At 46.5% G+C, this 20,000-nt stretch overlaps 1 protein-coding gene across 1 annotated transcript in view; it reads left to right on the forward strand.

Moving 5' to 3' along the window:
- Nucleotides 1–20,000, forward strand: part of ptprt (protein tyrosine phosphatase receptor type T) — a gene marked incomplete at its 3' end in the record, with an annotated part of 413,231 nt that overhangs the window by 23,613 nt on the left and 369,618 nt on the right. The window lies entirely within an intron of this gene.

A 20,000-nucleotide genomic window follows, 5' to 3' on the forward strand; every position in this document is an offset into this window, starting at 1 on the left:
AGCTGGCTAATGTGGCCAGTCAGAGCTGGCTAATGTGGCCAGTCAGAGCTGGCTAATGTGGCCAGTCAGAGCTGGCTAATGTGGTCAGTCAGAGCTGGCTAATGTGACCAGTCAGAGCTGGCTAATGTGACCAGTCAGAGCTGGCTAATGTGGCCAGTCAGAGCTGGCTAATGTGGCCAGTCAGAGCTGGCTAATGTGGTCAGTCAGAGCTGGCTAATGTGGCCAGTCAGAGCTGGCTAATGTGGCCAGTCAGAGCTGGCTAATGTGACCAGTCAGAGCTGGCTAATGTGGCCAGTCAGAGCTGGCTAATGTGGCCAGTCAGAGCTGGCTAATGTGGCCAGGGAAAGGGAAGTCTGGAGTCCTCTGCTGGAACTGCTGCCTCCATGACACGATCCCGGATAAGCGGTTGAAGATGGATGGATGGATTTATCTTCACTATACCGTCATCCATAAGTAACACAATGACAGAACGCATGTCATGGATGTCTACTAGGGATGCACACAATTAATCGAAACTCGATTGCTCATTAAGGATTTACTCGAGCATGTGAAGAATTACTCGATCAAAACAAAACAAAAAGCAATGTGCATTCTGTCAGTAGAACGGTGTTTTCAAATCATTTTTCAATGATCCTCCAGAGGGCGCAATGATATCACTGTAACAGACTGTTCAGTGTGTATACGAGGCTCTGTGGATGTCCCCTCAGAGTTACCGCAGAACAGGAAGTGGGGGACTTATGTTGTGGTTGACAGAGCCGGTGTTGACTAGTGTGCTAACGCTAGGCGCTAGCTGTCCGAGAATAAATGGGAAACGTGTTATAACGTTACAGCCTGACTCTCATTTATAGTTTTATTAACAAAGTGTAAGTAATAGGCGGAGCCGGACACTCAGCTACATCACTATAGCCCTTTTCAGACAAGTCATAAGATGCTCTACTTGAACAGTGTTCATTCGGATAAATTGGCTGCCTCCTCTTCCTCAAACCTGGAGCAACCCACCATCAGCGAGGAAGAGGAAGAGTTGCGATGCACGTACAACAACAATCACTTGAACAATGTTCATTTGGATCCTAGTCTCACCTGGACTGGAGCTGAGCAACTCGGCATCAGCGTTTAAGAGCTGCGACGGCTGCGACGCACTGCAGCAGAAAAAGTAAACTATCTGCGTGCAGTAAGTGAGCCCCTGCGATGGGAATTCTGGGCAAATGTTGATCAATGCAATGCTGTGAGAAATATACAATAAGTTGCTGCTGTATAAATAAAGGTTTTATTGAGGAAAAAACTTATTTGGTATGGTTTGGACAATTTTGTATTTTTAATTGATTGATTGCTCGTTAACGTTACCAATGATCGAGTTTGGAATTTGTGGAAAATGTGCATCCCTAATTTCTACACTTTCTGTAATAAAACATCTAAAAGCAAAACATCATATCAGATGGGGGACCCTGGGATAAAATTGGATTAACTGGGGATCCATGGTCGGATTTGTGTCATTTTAGGGGTCCTTGACGTGAAAAGGTTTGAGAACAGACTCACACCTCCAACTGACACACGGCTGGCCTGCTAGAAGCCTGAGACATATTTAAATTCCAAGGCATTTGCCTGGCGGCTGCTTGCAAATGTCCCTGCTTGGTTTTAATGGGCGACAGCACCCTAGGGTGCAGGGGAGAGTTGCCCCGCATATAAATGAGCTGGCAAGCCCTCGGGCCCAATAACATTTCACTTTCTATTCTTCTGCATTCGGCCTCGATTGGAGTCGCAATGTTTTTCTCCACAATGTGGAGTGTAAAAAGAGAAGACAGAGCAGTTGGAAGTTAAAAGCCCCACGTACAGATTTTGATTTGGGGGATTTTGAAGGTTGGATTGAAGTCTTTTATAGGTTTAGTTTAGTTTTATCGCCCTTGCGCCTGTGGAGACCATTAAATAGCGGCTGTATGACTTCCAAAAGGCACGGCCGTCAATCAGACCGCTTTTCTATATTCTTGGAAAGATAATTTATTTGAAGAATGAAAGGTTTTTGATGTGACGGGTTACAGAATCCGTTTATAAATTGATGTACTCAATGAGCTGCTGTCCTGCAGAGCTGTTGGTTGTTATAAAACATCGAAGGCTTTAAATGACATTTGGAAAAAGCTATATTAGCAGAGCTGTCAGGAGATAAGGTCAGCAGTGTGTAAGTGAGTGAGAGTTTACACACAGGAGTCGTTGTGTCTACAATGGAGCAGACATGCCCCGTTTTCAGGTCGCACTTCAAAACAAATTATCGTTTCAGCAAATAATATCAATGGATTATGGATTATTTCTTCGCGTGGTGAGTACCCGAGTCACAACATCTACATAGAGCTTTTTGGCGCGGTGTTTTTGGTGACTTTGAACGGCTTTACCGTTTCCCCCAATACTCAAACTGGATGAGTGTAGCTCCTTGTATACTGTATGGAGAGTGACAGTAAAGATATTGTGTATCTTGGTTATGTGTAGGCAATTATGGCAAATGGACGAAACTCCACGAAAAAGTTGGCCTTTAAAGTCAATCGGGTTTCTATAGGCAGTGGTTCCCAACCTACGGTACGCGTACCGTAGGTGGTACTTGAGCCCCCTGCTGGTGGTACTTGGAAGGCTCTGTGAATTTTTTTTTTTTTTTTTTTTTTTAGTTTTTGTGCAAAATCCATGGTGGTCATTAGTAGTAGTTTTCAAACATGTGAAAGTGAAATAATAATAATAATTATTAATACTATTGGCAGTGTTTCTCAAGGTAGTTGGTACTTGCGCCCCCCCCTGCTGGTGGTACTTGATCCCTGGAATCCCAATGTTTAAATTATGAAATAAACCCAACTTTAAAATCAATTTTAAAACATGTTTATCTATCAAAATAATACTACGAATGAAAATAAACTTGTGATCATTGAAATTGAGGTTTATTTTGTTGTCTTGAGATTTAGAAACAAATATTTGTTTCTGACGGACACTATACCTGTTGCGCATGCACAATTACCTGCCCGCCCCGCATGGTTACACAAGTGGTGAACAAAGACGAGGAGGGATGCTAAAGTGGATCAAAACGGGAGGGAATCGTAAAAGAGCTGTAGTAGAGGAGAGCAGCAACGATGAAGCACAAGGAGGTGAAGACAGCAGTCAACCCAGCACAAGTGCAGCTGCTGCAGGTTCCACATAGGCTGCAGGTTGGATTAAATTTGCCTCCTGCGTGAACTGTGCATAGCTGAATAGACTGTATTTTAACGTCGGTCATATGGTGGTACATGGAGAGCCAACTACTTTCTCAGGTGGTACTTGGTGTAAAAAGGTTGGGAACCACTGCTATAGAGGCCGCTGGATGAGGTGATGTGTTCAGAGAGGCTGCTGCCGGACAGCCTGAGGGACAACTGGACTTTCCACAGCTCACTGTCTCTGCTGCAGGAGAGGAGCTGGAGGAGGAGAATGCTGCTCTGCTGTCCTTTTGAACACCTGAGCTACAGAACTTCTCTGATGTGTCTAAGAAGGCTATTTATATCGTCAATGTCAAGGTTCTGAAGAGGAACTCTTTAGCCGGTGTGCCAGTGTGGAGGTGCAGTCGGGGGCGTTTGAAGCTGGCTTCTCTCCTAGACGCACCTGGAGGTCTCTGTACCAGCCTCCCATAGAGAAACAGTGCAGATCTCCAGTGGAGAATTGTGCATGGGGCCGTGGCTACGAACAGGCACGTGGCACGTATTGATCCGCCCCCCCCCCCCCCCCCCCCCCGATTTTTTATCCCATTTTTATCCCTCATTAGTGCTAATTTACTTTTATTTATCCTAGTTATTGGTCCATGTTTAAGCTCCCCACAAATGCAGATGTTTTTTTAAATATATATAACCAATTGCAAATTATTACAATTACCAAACAGATAAAAAGTCGATTATTATATTGAAATGTTATTTTAGATTTAGAATGTTAATTTTCTATAAAACACAATACATTTTAATGTAATTCCACAACGTTTATTTTTGGCCCTTGGCCCTCCACCCAGATTGAGTTTTGGCCCTTCATGGGAAAGAATTTGGGCACCCCTGCTCTAGACTCAGTCAGCTGTTTCTGATTCTGTTTCTTTCTGATTCTGATTCTGATTCTGATTTGGTTTACTGGGTTTGGAGAGGTGCTAAGTGAAACACGCTTTATTTTTTAGTGCTCCACAACGCAGACAGGTTAGCCTCCTTCACTTTTTGTTGGCTCAAGCTAAGACGAGTGTCTGGCTCACGAGAAGTTATCAAATAAAAGGGGCAGGGACTGTCGATCCTGACGATCCAGGAGACTTGTAGCAGCTCACTTAAAAATGGAGTTTGCATTACAAAATGGCCTCCACCTTGGATGAGTTTATGGAAAACTGGGATTGGGAAATGTGCTGTGCACTGTAGTCCATCATTCTCTGATTTTGGCTTTGTTGGCAATGTGCCATGTGGAAGAACTGTGTTTTATATGACGTATGTGTGACTTGTTTTTTTTATATACTTTCACTCTTTGACATGTCTCTTTGATCTCTGAGTGGAGATGCTTGTGCGAGTTGTGCCAATAAAGGGCCGGTCAAAGGTCAAGGTCTCTCTCTTTCTCTCTCCCCCCCTCTCTCTCCCCCGCGTGATTTCTATTCGCACATAGGATAAGCAATAACCACGCCCTGTGGCGCCGGGATTGGCCAGGAGCATTGAAGCTTGGGACTAAAGCACCTGGGTTTTTTCATCTTTTAAAATAAAGATGTTTAAAAAAACTATTGCTTGTTACATTTTCAGTGCTGTACCTTTTCTCTGGGTAAGAATTGAGCTTGAAATTAACGATATGATACATTATATGAGCTATGAACGTGAACACAACACCGTTTATATTATTGCATGTTTTTGTAGATTGTGTACATTGTGTAGATTACAATTATTATGCTTATTATTATTATTACTATGCTAAGGAAGGTGACCATAATTCATTTCAATGTCCGCTCTCAATGTCCGCTCTCGAAATCGCTGTCCGTTCTCAAGAGCTATTCAGTTGGTTCATGAAATGGCTGGGCTGCGTGCCCTCCAGTGTTTGTGGTGTGGGAGATTCTAGCTGTCAAAAGAAGAAGACAAAAGATCCTGGCCAATCCCGGCGCCACAGGGCGTGGTTATTGCTTATCCTATGTGCGAATAGAAATCACGCCTCTCTCCCTCTCTCTCCCATCCCCTCCTTCTCTCTCTCTCTCTGTACCTCACTCATGTTTTCTCTCTGTCAGAAACTCTGGATTTTCAAACACCTCCTCCTTGGTATGCTACTCACATGTAACACGACAACACGCACTCTACCTCAGAGACACAACAAACACACGCATGCCCACACACACACACACACACACACACACACACACACACACACACACACACAGACTAGCACATCGTCTAATTAATAACTCTTTCATACATATTTCATAGACACATGCTTAATTCATGTCTAGTGTTTGAATAATGTAATGGCTGTCCAGATATTAGACAAGACATTTCGTTTGAGATATGTCTGATGTTTGAGAAGACAGCGGCTGTTGATTTTATTGAGCAACGTTTTGAAAAGTGGATGCTTGCTGCAATACAGTGTGTCAGGTCTCAAGCCAAGTCTCAACTCAGGTCTCGAGTCTACATGTAGATGACCAAGTCAAGTCCATGTCATTAATGTCCAGCCAAGTATTGTTATATTATGTCTGATATATTATCATGCTACTTTGCTCGCTGCTCTTATTCTTCAGTTAGCTTCTTTGACAACAGCCACCAGAAACAAATGCAACGTTTGGGCTCTTGTCAGCTTCAATATAGCCGTGACCATAATAGGGCTGGGCGATATGACCAAAATCTCATATGCCGATATAGGTCATTTCATATCCCGCGATACCGATATATATCACGATATAGCATATTTTCTGTAAATTCAATTTATAGTTTATATAAAATGACCACATGGCCATTTATTTATGTAGCAGTTGAACCAGTTAAAATGTTGTCAAACCTCACAAAGGATACATGCATTCAGAATACAGATAAGCATGGCTATTCTTTACAACACAAATAATAATAATTAGTTGCAGGGCAGTAGAATGAAACACAAACTGAACCACACCACCAGTTCGATTTTCAAAGATTACTTTAGAGCAAAACGGGTAGAATAAAAGTTATTTAGCCTATTCATAGCTTTCAAGGGGCGTTACGTGCTGCCGGGAACGCCCACCTGGCGGTCAAAAAAAAACTTGTTCATTCCGCTGCCAGCCGAGTCGACTAGTTTCTCACGCAGTGTTTGTTCAGCCGTTTGTACACACGTCTTTGCGGCCAACATTTCATCAAAGGTAAGCTCAAGTAACGTTACAATAATGATTAAAATACCCCGTTAACGTTACTTGAGCTTACCTTTGATGAAATGTTGGCCGCAAAAACGTGTGTACTTTGATGGTAGAAAAAAAGCCATTTGCCCTCCCCAGCGACTGAACCACGTCTAATCGCACAAATCCACAACCTCCTCCTGTCTGAGTTTTCTTTCTCCGACGGGATTCTGTAAAAGCACAAGCCAGGCGTGTCTCCTCGTCGGTTAGTGCAACCGATAGCACAACAGGTATCCGGCATTTTGGCTGAACAAACACAGCGTGAGAAACTAACTAGTCGACTGGTGGGCAGCGGAATGAACAATTTTTTTTTTGACCGTCAGGTGGGCGTTCCCGGCAGCACGTAACGCCCCTTGAAAGCTATGAATAGTTCAGTCCAGTTCTCTCAGTTCGTTTATAAAGGAACAAAAATGCTCCACTTCGGGATTTCCATGTTACCAGTTCAGTTCACTCAACAAAAGTACTGCACGGCCGGGATTTCACGGTTATCCAACCAACACAACTCTTAAAGGGGCCATATTATGCATTTCTTAATTTTGTATCATATATATGTTGTTACAATCTTGGATGGTCATATTAAACATGGGCTAAGCTTCAAATAAATAATGTGAAAGTGTTTTAATGTTACCCCCATGAACCACCCCTCGCGCCTATGAACTCTCGTAGACGAGATGACATGGATTTATGGCGATTTTGTGCGAGAACCATAATTTTTGTGACGTCAGTAAGGACTTGTTACCCTGGCAACAAAGCGTTGCCGCCGGCCGGCGCGCAGCGCGCGCACGCTAGCTCCCACCCTTCCCTGTTCTGTGTTTCAGTAACCCGCGGCGGCGTCACCACTCACCAGGCTCTCTCTAGCCTGGCTGTCTGGGACTAACACAACAGTAGTAGTCTCATGGAATAACGGATTCCAGACCGCAAAAACAAGGAGACGACATGGAAGTGAGCCAGGATGTAGGACTGAAGTGGTAAGTTCTGAAAATATGTGTCTCATTCCAGCATCGGTCCAATGTGCTGCTAGGAAGCGCTAACGTTACTTACCGGCTGGGTAACGTTAGCACTTGCTATTTAGCCTAGCAGCACAGCTGCCTTATAGACATGAACAACCGATGAATGACGAAAGGCACATATTTTCAGAACTTGTAACGTTAGTCCAACTTGCTGACTTCTCCAAGTCCTCATTTTGGTTTGGTCCGTGTAGCCTTTGCTAGGAGAGGCACACTATAGTCACAAGCATTTGGGAAGTTAGCTAACTAGCTACATTAGCTAGTGTGAAGCTCCCGGTGTAACGTTATGGCAGGCCGTGGTAATAGAATCCCTGCTTGGCCAGCCACTGAAGGAAATGTCCGGGTGCAGCCCGGCCTAGCGGAGCTGTAGATAGCTAGGGGGATGTTGATAAATCAATTGATAGCTTGCTTTATGTCCAAGTCACGTTTTTCATCGATGGTCAAATTCGTTTTGACAATCAGTTGCTCGTTGATATAATTGTTTTACAACTACCAAATTTAGTAGCCATAGCAGAGATCGCCTGTCTGTTTCTGTTATGCATGACTATCTATCTATCTATCTATCTATCTATCTATCTATCTATCTATCTATCTATCTATCTATCTTATCTAGATAGATAGATAGATAGATAGATAGATAGATAGATAGATAGATAGATAGATAGATAGATAGTCAGACAGACAGACAGACAGTCGCTTCTACAGCGATAGCTCTCTGGGCAGAAGTTTGCAAACGCAAAAACTCCTCGCGCTGCCCACCTGGAGTATTTTCCGGAGGGTGGGGGTTCAGGGACAGGACCTAAAAACAGAGCGTTTCAGACAGAGGGTGAACTGAAGGGGGCAGTGAGAGCCAGTACAAGATAAACAATGAGTTTTTTAAACTATGACTGATGCAATAAGTTACTCTACTGGAGGCCAACAATAAAATAATAATACATTATATTAGCAAAATATGGGCCCTTTAAACCCAGGGAAAGCTATAAGCTAAAGCTAACGATAGACGTTTTGTTGTCGGCTCCTCAATGGATTTCCTTGGGATGATGAGAGGATGGGAGATGTTTTGCCAGGTTTAACGTTAAGAACAACAATGGTTGCAGCTACCGCCTGCTATCGGGGCTGTTGTTTTAAATGGAGTCAGACTGGAGGATAGGCCTTGGCGGACCTCTCACTTTTTCTCACTATTTCAGAAATTCAAAACATTTTCCACTTTAGTGATATTGAGGAATTTGTGTTAAAATGTCTCTTTCTCTCTGTCTCTCTCTCTGTCTCTCTCCATCCTCCATCTCTCACTCCCTCTCTGCCTGCTCTCTCTCTCTCTCTCTCTCTCTCTCTCTCTGTGTGACTTCTCAATGAGGCTTGAGGAGGCATCAGATGAGGGATGTGTGAAAATGCATTAAAAGTAATTAAAAACCCAATTACCACAAGTCCAGTGCTACAGGGAGGCCATGGGAAGACTGGAGAGAAATCGTAAACCCATTGATATATGGAAACCAAATAGCTGTGTATGTGTGTGTGTAGGGGGGGGGGGGGATGGTGAGACGCTTGAGTGTGTGCACATTTGAGTTTATTCCTTTGTATTTCTGTGTGTGTATTTGGCATGTACGTGTACTTTTTGTGTTGTGTGTGTGTGTGTGTTTCTCTGTGTGTGTAAATCAATGTTTCAATGAGAAATGGGTGTTTTGCAGTGTGTCATAAATCTGCATTGCAGGGGACAATATTCAACTTTACTACAATTGTTGGGGACAAGTGTACTCGGAAACGGTCCCGGCGGTCCCGGGTCCCCAGGGAGAAACCACCGTCAGTGGCGTTTTGAGCCCGGCAAACGTGGTTACAGCCAGCAGGCAGCGGGCTTACCTAACATAGCTAACAGCTAGCTCTTACAGCCAGCAGGCAGCAGGCTTACCTAACATAGCTAACCGCTAGCTCTTACAGCCAGCAGGCAGCAGGCTTACCTAACATAGCTAACAGCTAGCTCTTACAGCCAGCAGGCAGCGGGCTTACCTAACGTAACTAACAGCTAGCTCTTACAGCCAGCAGGCAGCAGGCTTACCTAACATAGCTAACAGCTAGCTCTTACAGCCAGCAGGCAGCGGGCTTACCTAACGTAGCTAACAGCTAGCTCTTACAGCCAGCAGGCAGCGGGCTTACCTAACGTAACTAACAGCTAGCTCTTACAGCCAGCAGGCAGCGGGCTTACCTAACGTAGCTAACAGCTAGCTCTTACAGCCAGCAGGCAGCGGGCTTATACCTAACGTAGCTAACAGCTAGCTCTTACAGCCAGCAGGCAGCGGGCTTACCTAACGTAGCTAACAGCTAGCTCTTACAGCCAGCAGGCAGCGGGCTTACCTAACGTAGCTAACAGCTAGCTCTTACAGCCAGCAGGCAGCGGGCTTACCTAACGTAGCTAACAGCTAGCTCTTACAGCCAGCAGGCAGCGGGCTTATACCTAACGTAGCTAACAGCTAGCTCTTACAGCCAGCAGGCAGCGGGCTTATACCTAACGTAGCTAACAGCTAGCTCTTACAGCCAGCAGGCAGCGGGCTTATACCTAACGTAGCTAACAGCTAGCTCTTACAGCCAGCAGGCAGCGGGCTTATACCTAACGTAGCTAACAGCTAGCTCTTACAGCCAGCAGGCAGCGGGCTTACCTAACGTAGCTAACAGCTAACAGCTAGCTAACAGGCCAGCTCGGCCTCACTCAGAATCAGATGTCATACCTCTCTCTCCTCCATTCTCTCTCTCTCCCTCTGTCTCATCTGTCCCTCTCTCCCCCCCCCTCTTTATACATTGTGACAACTCAAGCCTACACACACTCTTGGCGCTAAACCCCGTGTCCGTGTGGGTTTTCTCCGGGTGCTCCGGTTTCCTCCCACCATCAAGAAAGACATGTATGTTAGGGTTAATACTCCTGTCAGTGCCCCTGACCAAGGTACTGGCAAAAAGAACTGGAGTTGGTCCCCGGGCGCTGCACAGTGGCTGCCCACTGCTCCTAGTTCTAGGAAGGTTCCTAGTAGAGGATGGGTCAAATGCAGAGGATGAATTTCCCCAAGGGGATAAATAAAGGATAACTTAACTTAACTTAACTTAACTTAACCCTGTTGCTTCTAAAACATGCACGCACACACGCGCGCACACACAAACACACACACACACACACACACACACACACACACACACACAAACGCAAACCCACACACACACTGATGGATGAGACAGTCAAGGGGGCATGGAAACGGAAGATGAGTTCATCCCTTATCTTTGTTGTCAGTGGTGACCGCTGAGTGGTCACATGATCAATCTTAATCTCCCATAGGTCAACCCACCTGTGACCCACACAGCATGGCCTTCTGGGATTTAGAGTCGGGCCAGGCATAGGGATCTGTGTGTTTGTGCGTGCAGCATGCGGCGTGTGTGTGTGTGTGTGTGTGTGTGCTTGTGCGTGTGCGTGCCTGTGTGTCCAGTGATGTTGAGTCACTATTGATGAAATGTCAATGAGGAAACAGAGAGGTTTTTCCTCAGCATCTAATCAATAATCAATACTGCCCCTCTCCTTGTCTGCACAACCTTATTAGGCACAAGGGTTACAGTGCAGCAGCTCCACAATGGCCTGCAGGTGTGTGTGTGTGTGTTCTATCTCCCTTGTCTGCTAATTAACAGAATGAGGGTCAACAATAAGCCAGGCCTCACCTCTCAATTAGGGAGCCGTCAATCACACACAGGCGCACGCACGTGCTCATTAAGTGCCTCTGTGTGGTAACGTGCGTTACGGCAGGCCACATATTTACATCTAGTATTTTTCCTTTCCTTTTGTCTCTTCTATCGTACCCTATTATACATTTTTATATTGTTCCTTCTTTTTTCTTTCTTTGAATATGTAGTTGATGTACTCTGTAGCATACGACTGCATTCTAAGTGTATAATATCCTCTGTAGTATTTAGAGATGACAAGGCCAGACTTTGTACTCTGGCATTAATTGTATCTCATTATCTTATCTTATGGAAATGGCAACATGTATATTTCTAGGTGCAGGGGAAGTTGTGCATGGTCGATATGATGACAGCACACCTCCACCACTGGTCCACTGCTCCACTGCTCTCAAACCTCCCGAGCTGCTGCTCCAATTAGCAGCAGACATGTTTCCTGACTGATCTGATCCTGTAATTGACCTGACTGTACTGTACAGTCAACACTACCTGACTGTACTGTAGGGCTGGGATGGATCACCGATAATCCGTGACCCGTACGGATCAGCCCCCACGGTTCGGCACACGGTTCGGAACGTCTTGGTCCGCGGACCCCCCCCCCCCCCTTTCGTTTCATTTAACGTTTAACGTTAGTGTATGAGAACGCCTGCAGCGCAGCCAGACACAAACAGGCATCATCATGGCAAGCACAAGTGAGCTTCCTCATCCCTTCGCTGTAAAGTCTCTCTGAAGGCTGTGGCTAGTGGCTACTAAAGACAGCAAACTTATTTCAACACCTCTGAAAAAGCACAGGAATGCGAGCAGCATGTTGCGCGCTGCACAAGATAGCACGAGCCACAACACACACACACACACACACACGCACACACACACACGCGCACACGTTTCACGAACACATTATCACCGGACGGTGAAATGTTGCCTTGGACGCATAACAACAAAACAACACGTGGGGCCACCGAGTAGCATAACGTAGCATCAACGTTATGTTTCCAGACTCACCCGGTCTGGTCTGTAGCCTACTCGTGTCATGTGACTACGTTAGCAAGCAACAGGCAGGAAGTTAGGCACAGTGCCACCTAAAACAGGAAGTTGGGTTGTTTTGCCTTCAGAGTAAAAGCATAAATTGTGTCATGAGAAAAAAATATTTTTTGAGCTGTGCAGGGCAACAAATGGTTAGAGAAGTATAATAGTATTAAAAATTCAAATCGAAAATCTAATTTTGAGAGAAAAAATCTGATATAGCCTTTTTTTTTTTTTTTGCTGATCCGAAAAATCTGTGATCGGTGGCTCAAAATCCGTCACGCGATCCGATCCGTGGGTTTTCTGATCCGTCCCAGCCCTACTGTACTGTACAGTCAACTAGGCTTGTCGCGGTATTCGGTGTTACCGGGGTTACCCGGTGGCGAGACATACACGGATTCACCTTTTGTTTTTATGGAGGAAGAATTGAAAGGAAAACTCCGCAGTTTCAGCGTGCGCCGGTGTAAATTACAAGCGCTCCCTCTGAGCTGCAGTGTGGCTCCGCTGTTCTGGTTAGACCAGCAACTAACGTTAGTTAACGCTATGCATCTTATGAACACAAATGATGCCCTTCTCATACACATGTAGGTAAGACCCTTAGCTAAGCCTGCATGTCTGTGACAAACTATAGCTGGCTAAACAGAGCTGTGCTGCAGTGTTGAGATTTTGTTTGTTTTGTAAAGGCAGAAGAAGAGCTGGAGTTATGCTGTAGCTAGTCTCATCATGGAGCAAGCGTGCAGCTGAAGCACATGGCTAATTAATATGGACGTTAACATCCATATTAATTAGCCATGTGCTTCAGCTGCGCTCTCCCTGTACTTTGCTCACTTAGCATCGATGCTAGTGGGACTTACCCAGCTATCGTCATTGCCTGCTTACTGCTGCTTGCTGGTAATGTTAATCCCATGTGAGAAAAAGTCTCCAGATTTGTCGCTAACGTTAGTCTCTTCTGAGAAAGATTGTCTCCAGGAGGGTCTGAAAAGTTGTCTCGAGTTGGATGCAGCCAAGTATTGTGAGGCAGTGTTGTGACTGTGAACGTCAAAGCTAACAGAGCAGCGGAGAGGAGCTGACTGACTGGACCATGAGGACAGCTGAGGATTTTTTTTTTAATATATATATTTTATATTATATTATACATATTTATACGATGTAACCGGTAACACCGGTGTTGTCACGTGTTTATTACCCGGTGTGAAAATGACCACACCGTGGCAACCCTACAGTCAACACTACCTGACTGTACTGTACAGTCATTAGTTAACACACACACTGACTCACTCACTCACTCACTCACTCACTCAGTGACTGACTGACCCACTCACTCACTCAGTGACTGACTGACTCACTCACCCACCCACTCACTCTCTCTCACACACACACACACACACACACACACACACACACTCACGTCACAGACAGACATTAGCACATGTGAGTCACGGGTCAGCTAAAAAGAAATGGATTTCGAAGAGAAGACTGAGAAGGAAAGAGGGAAAGTGAGAGGGGTAGAGGGAGAAACAGAAGAGATGCGCACGCACACACACACGCACACACACACACACACACACACACACACACGAGCGCACGGACACACGCACACACGCACACACACACACACGAGTGCACGGACACACGCGCGCACGGACACACGCCCGCGCACACACACACACACACGATAAATGAGTTGTTTGCATTCGAGGACTGGCCTGCTGCCCTGATAATGGCACTTCAATTATTGATTTGTCACTTATCAGATTACTGCAAGAGAGAGAGGAAAGAGAGAGAGGAGAGGGCGAGAGAGAGAGGAGAGGGAAAGGGGAGGAGAGGAGAGAGACGGGAGAGAGAGAGGAGAGGGGGAGAGGGGGAGGAGAGAGAGAGGAGAGTGATGACGTGATCGATTAACGTTATGGCGTAGTATAGGGCTGGGCGATATGACCAAAATCTCATATCCCGATATAGGTCATTTCATATCCCGATACCGATATATATCACGATATAGCATATTTTCTGTAAATTCTATTTATAGTTTATATAAAATGACCACATGGCCATTTATTTATGTCGCAGTTAAACCCGTTAAAATGTTGTCAAACCTCACAAAGGATACATGCATTCAGAATACAGATAAGCATGGCTATTCTTTACAACACAAATAATAATAATTAGTTGCAGGGCAGTAGAATGAAACACAAACTGAACCACACCACCAGTTCGATTTTCAAAGATGACACTAGCATTTGCTATTGATGCGTTTGATTTAAGCACTAATTTTGAATCATATGTAAAAGCGGCTACTAGGCGGCAGTATTTCTTTAGTCAACGTCAAAATACCTACATGTTCAGTAGAAGAAGAATAAAACGGTAGAAGAAGAAGAACAACGTTAACCAACACCACTCACCCAGGGAAAGCTAAAAGCTAAAGCTAATGATAGTCGTTTTGTTGTCAGCCCTCAAGGGATTTCCTTGGGATGATGAGAGGAGATGTTTTGCCAGGTTTAACGTTAGGAGGAAACACGCAAATATGGATCAAATGCGGACTTAACACAACACAAATGCCTGGGTAGGCTAGGCCAGAGGTTCTCAAATGTTTTTCAGCCAAGGACCCCTTACAAGATAGAAGATATACCGCGGACCCCCTCATTCTGATTTGTGATTTTGGGCTAAGCTTACCGGTAATTGTTTCCACGGTAACGTGCTTGACTTTTAAATTGATAGGTTTGTTAGGTTAGAATGTAATCCATGAACCATTTTAGATTGAAAGCATAACTTATTTTCATTCAACTACTGTATGCAGCTTTTGCAAAAAAAAAAATTATTGTTATTTTCCTGAAAACCTTTTGCGGACCGCCTGGCAAAGTGCCGGACCCCCATTTGAGAACCATGGGCTAGGCGGACGGAGTGGAGGTAACATCTCCCTGCTCTAGCCTACTCACCCGGCTGATTTGTGCCACTTATAAAGGGACGCAAGGGGCTTGTTGACACAGAGTCTGGTGCGTGTGTGGACTGTGGACGTGAGTCAAACAGAAAACAGAATGAAGAAAGCACAGCGTCATCCAAATGACGGACAATATTGCCATAAAGAGTGTGATTTGCAGCACAACGATATAAACGATAGAGCATCATATCAGACGAAATACATTTTCTATCGTCCAGACGAAATATATCGTCATATTGCCCAGCCCTAGCGTAGTATGGCGCTGCTTGCTGATATGAATGAACAGTAGCCTCGACGGGCATCATAGAATGAAGGTAAACAACATACATTTAGCTCCCTGCTAATAGCCAATGCAGAGGGGAACCGTCTGGGCCTTCAAGGTATTCAGTGAAGGTCTAAAAAAATTGAAAAGAAAATAATTCCCCCCCCCTAATAAATAATTTGTGATTGTTATTTATTACTTTTTATTAACTGAAATAACAGTAATAATTTCCCTAAATTGTTATGATCTTGGACTCACTTTGTTTCAGCAAATAATATATGGGGTTCAATATTTCGACCGGCCTCCACAGGGAAATGCTATTTGGTTGACAGCAACCCTTCGCGAAGACAAGTAAATGGTCATGCCATGACGATTTTGATGACGGGTGGCTTAACCAATCAGAATTTCATTGAGTTGTGGGGTTAGCCAATCACAATTAGTTGAGTTGTGGGTGGGATATTTCCAGACATTCGCGAAGACAAGCCAACCAGGAGACGAGACCATCGACAAGGAGGGAGGAGTTTATGAGGAATTGGACCAAGTAGGAAGTGTGGCGGCAGCGGTAGCGTTTTCAAGATGCCTGCTCGATGAATGTAATGCTTGAAAATCTGGAGCTATCAAGATGATGGCTATATCTATCAAGCTGCAAAAGGAAGGAAAGACGTAACACAATTATCCACGACTCCGCTTTCATCACCTTCACATTGGAGACGCGGGTCACATATCCCGTCACATTTTCAAGGCTGCTGTGAAAGAGGCTAGAGAGAGAGGGGGAGATGGAGAGAGGAGGGGGGGGGGGGGTGGAGAGAGGAGGGGGGGAGATGGAGAGAGGAGGGGGGGAGATGGAGAGAGGGGGGAGATGGAAAGAGAGGGGGAAGATGGAGGGGGGAGGGGGGGGGGTGGAGAGAGAGGGGGGATGAATGAGTGTTGGCAGAAAACCAAATGAGGGAGAATCAGGGCAGGAAGAGGAGAGATGCCGTGTGTGTGTGTGTGTGTGTGTGTGTGTGTGTGGGGGGGGGGGGGGGTTATGTGTGTCTAGGTACAGTATATTGTGCAATTGCATATAGTGTTCCATCGCATTCAGAACATTCCAGTTTACACATGCAGCTGTGTGTGTGTCTGTGTGTGTGTGTGTGTGTGTGTGTGCGCCTCACATCATTCGGGGCCATTACCCATTGAGGGCACAGAACATATGGGGTCCAGCACTTGTGCGTGTTTATTTGTGCATGAGTGCGTGTGTGTGTGTGTGTGCATCCGTGAGTGTGTGTGCGCATGTGTGCGTGTGTGTGTGTGTGCGCATGTGTGCGTGTGTGTGGACACCACAGGGGGGAAATGGGTGTACTAAATGTGTGAAATGGGCCGAGGAACAGCATGATGTGTGTGTGTGTAGATCCTTTGTCTTGATCCATGCAGGAGGTCATGATGATGATGATGATGCACAGCAGCTGATGCTCCCCCCCCCTCTCTCTTGCTCCCCCTTTCTCTCACTCTCTGTCTCCTCTCACTCTCTGTCCCCTCTCACTCTCTGTCCCCTCTCACTCTCTTTCCCCTCTCACTCTCTGTCCCCTCTCTCTCTCTGTCCCCTCTCGCTCTCTGTCCCCTCTCACTCTCTGTCCCCTCTCACTCTCTGTCCCCTCTCACTCTCTGTCCCCTCTCGCTCTCTGTCCCCTCTCACTCTCTGTCCCCTCTCGCTCTCTGTCCCCTCTCTCTCTCTGTCCCCTCTCGCTCTCTGTCCCCTCTCTCTCTCTGTCCCCTCTCACTCTCTGTCCCCTCTCGCTCTCTGTCCCCTCTCGCTCTCTGTCCCCTCTCGCTCTCTGTCCTCTCTCGCTCTCTGTCCCCTCTCACTCTCTGTCCCCTCTCACTCTCTGTCCCCTCTCGCTCTCTGTCCCCTCTCGCTCTCTGTCCCCTCTCGCTCTCTGTCCCCTCTCTCTCTCTGTCCCCTCTCGCTCTCTGTCCCCTCTCGCTCTCTGTCCCCTCTCGCTCTCTGTCCCCTCTCGCTCTCTGTCCCCTCTCGCTCTCTGTCCCCTCTCGCTCTCTGTCCCCTCTCACTCTCTGTCCCCTCTCACTCTCTGTCCCCTCTCACTCTCTTTCCCCTCTCACTCTCTGTCACCTCTCACTCTCTGTCCCCTCTCACTCTCTGTCCCCTCTCACTCTCTGTCCCCTCTCGCTCTCTGTCCCCTTTCTCTCTCTGTCCCCTCTCGCTCTCTGTCCCCTCTCGCTCTCTGTCCCCTCTCACTCTCTGTCCCCTCTCACTCTCTGTCCCCTCTCGCTCTCTGTCCCCTCTCACTCTCTGTCCCCTCTCACTCTCTGTCCCCTCTCACTCTCTGTCCCCTCTCTCTCTCTGTCCCCTCTCACTCTCTGTCCCCTCTCACTCTCTGTCCCCTCTCACTCTGTCCCCTCTCACTCTCTTTCCCCTCTCACTCTCTGTCCCCTCTCTCTGTCCCCTCTCTCTCTCTGTCCCCTCTCGCTCTCTGTCCCCTCTCACTCTCTGTCCCCTCTCACTCTCTGTCCCCTCTCGCTCTCTGGCCCCTCTCTCTCACTGTCCCCTCTCACTCTCTGTCCCCTCTCTCTCTCTGTCCCCTCTCACTCTCTGTCCCCTCTCTCTCTCTGTCCCTTCTCACTCTCTGTCCCCTCTCTCTCTCTGTCCCCTCTCACTCTCTGTCCCCTCTCACTCTCTGTCCCCTCTCACTCTCTGTCCCCTCTCACTCTCTTTCCCCTCTCACTCTCTGTCCCCTCTCTCTGTCCCCTCTCTCTCTCTGTCCCCTCTCTCTCTCTGTCCCCTCTCGCTCTCTGTCCCCTCTCACTCTCTGTCCCCTCTTACTCTCTGTCCCCTCTCACTCTCTGTCCCCTCTCACTCTCTGTCCCCTCTCGCTCTCTGTCCCCTCTCTCTCTCTGTCCCCTCTCACTCTCTGTCCCCTCTCTCTCTCTGTCCCCTCTCACTCTCTGTCCCCTCTCACTCTCTGTCCCCTCTCACTCTCTTTCCCCTCTCACTCTCTGTCCCCTCTCACTCTCTGTCCCCTCTCACTCTCTGTCCCCTCTCACTCTCTTTCCCCTCTCTCTCTCTGTCCCCTCTCACTCTCTGTCCCCTCTCACTCTCTGTCCCCTCTCACTCTCTAGCCCTTTTCACACATGCGCTTTATACCGGGAAATTACCAGAAAGCGGTGTAATGCCTTCATGTGTGAAAGTTGTTTTCCGGTATAGACCAAATCAGCGGGGATGTTTACATTTACTTCCGGTTACCCCTGGGGTCCACACATCATAATGGCGGTGAACGGCACAAACTGACGTGTTGAAGACAAAAACAGACACAGAAGACAAAAATGGTTTGTTCGTGTTGTGTTGTTGTTTAATATCATTCATAACAACACTTTCACTAACATTAGTGGAGACCAGACTAGCTAATTTACCTGTTGGACCAGACCAGACCAGAGGAGACTTGAAGCTAAATTAAATTAACGTGGCGTCAGTAGCTCTGTCTGTAACGTTAGCTCTGTAGCTAATGTTAACGAGTGCAAAAAAACAGCGAGTTTGACAGTTGTAAACAAACGTTATTAGCTAGCTAACACTACATAAAACAAACACAGAAGAAAGGCTAGATACGTCGGACAAGCATGTTTACCAACCGTTTGAACATTTAAATTGAAAATAGTCGGACGAAAACAACGAGGGTTTGACAGCATTTATTTGACAACACGCAAATTTAAACCTGCCGCCTTCCCGAAGTGGTACGCGGAAGTAATGTTGTTTACATGGTGACGTCACGGTGATTTGGTCTATAAGTGCGCCCCCGTCATCGCGGACATTTGACCACTTCTAACCTTGTGATAAGAGTGGTATGCCGCGATAGGGGACATAAGTGTGAAACGGGTCCAGTCATTTCCCTGTATCAGTGGTGGCACCTGCACACTTATTGGACTTGTGACAACGTGAATTGTCACCATCGACTCGAGTGAAGTACAGCCACACTTTAGATTGCTTCGTTCTTTCAGCCATTCTTAACGCGTGCTCTGCGCAGTTGCATGCCTATTGTCTATCTGCCTGCTTGCCTTCCCTGTTCCCTCCCTGTGCATGTGTGTGGTGGGTGCTCTCAGGCACGCCCCCAGCCCCTCCCCTCCCCTCTCTCAGTCCTCACTCCTCTCGTCTTGGCTGGCAGTGCAGCAGCTGTGTCTCTCTCGTCTGACGGAGAGCAACGCGGAAAACATTATCCCTTTTCTTGTTCGGAAATCGCAAAAAACACATTCATAAGCCTGTCTTACGGAGTTGGTGAGATAAAATGTGCAAGATAACGTAACGTTTATTTAGCAATTATATAGCCTATAGACGGTTTTAACTTGACAACAAAAACATTCTAAATTGAACCCCCGCTCACTTCCTGTTGCAGTGTTTGCTATGGACATAAAAGAAAAAAAAACATTCAAGTGCAGGACTGACCATTCCATGCAAACCGCCTGTACAGCTGAGCGGCGAAAACAAAAGTAACGATGTCAAGTGAATATTTCTGCAGTTTGCCGAATGCTGAGAAAAAGGAAGTGCTGTGGGGTTGCACTCTGGTGAAAACCGTCTATAGGAAATCTATTTTCTTAATTTCTCCACTCCAGTACCGATAAGAGAACCGTTAACGTGAAAGCTTATTGATCCTCCGGTATCCCGAAATCCGGCCCCGGGGTCCGTTTGGTACCGGGTCTCGGTACCCATCCCTACCCCTTTTT

Source organism: Poromitra crassiceps (genome assembly GCF_964638095.1).
Source record: "Poromitra crassiceps genome assembly, chromosome: 25".
NCBI classification, from domain to species: Eukaryota; Metazoa; Chordata; class Actinopteri; order Beryciformes; family Melamphaidae; genus Poromitra; species Poromitra crassiceps.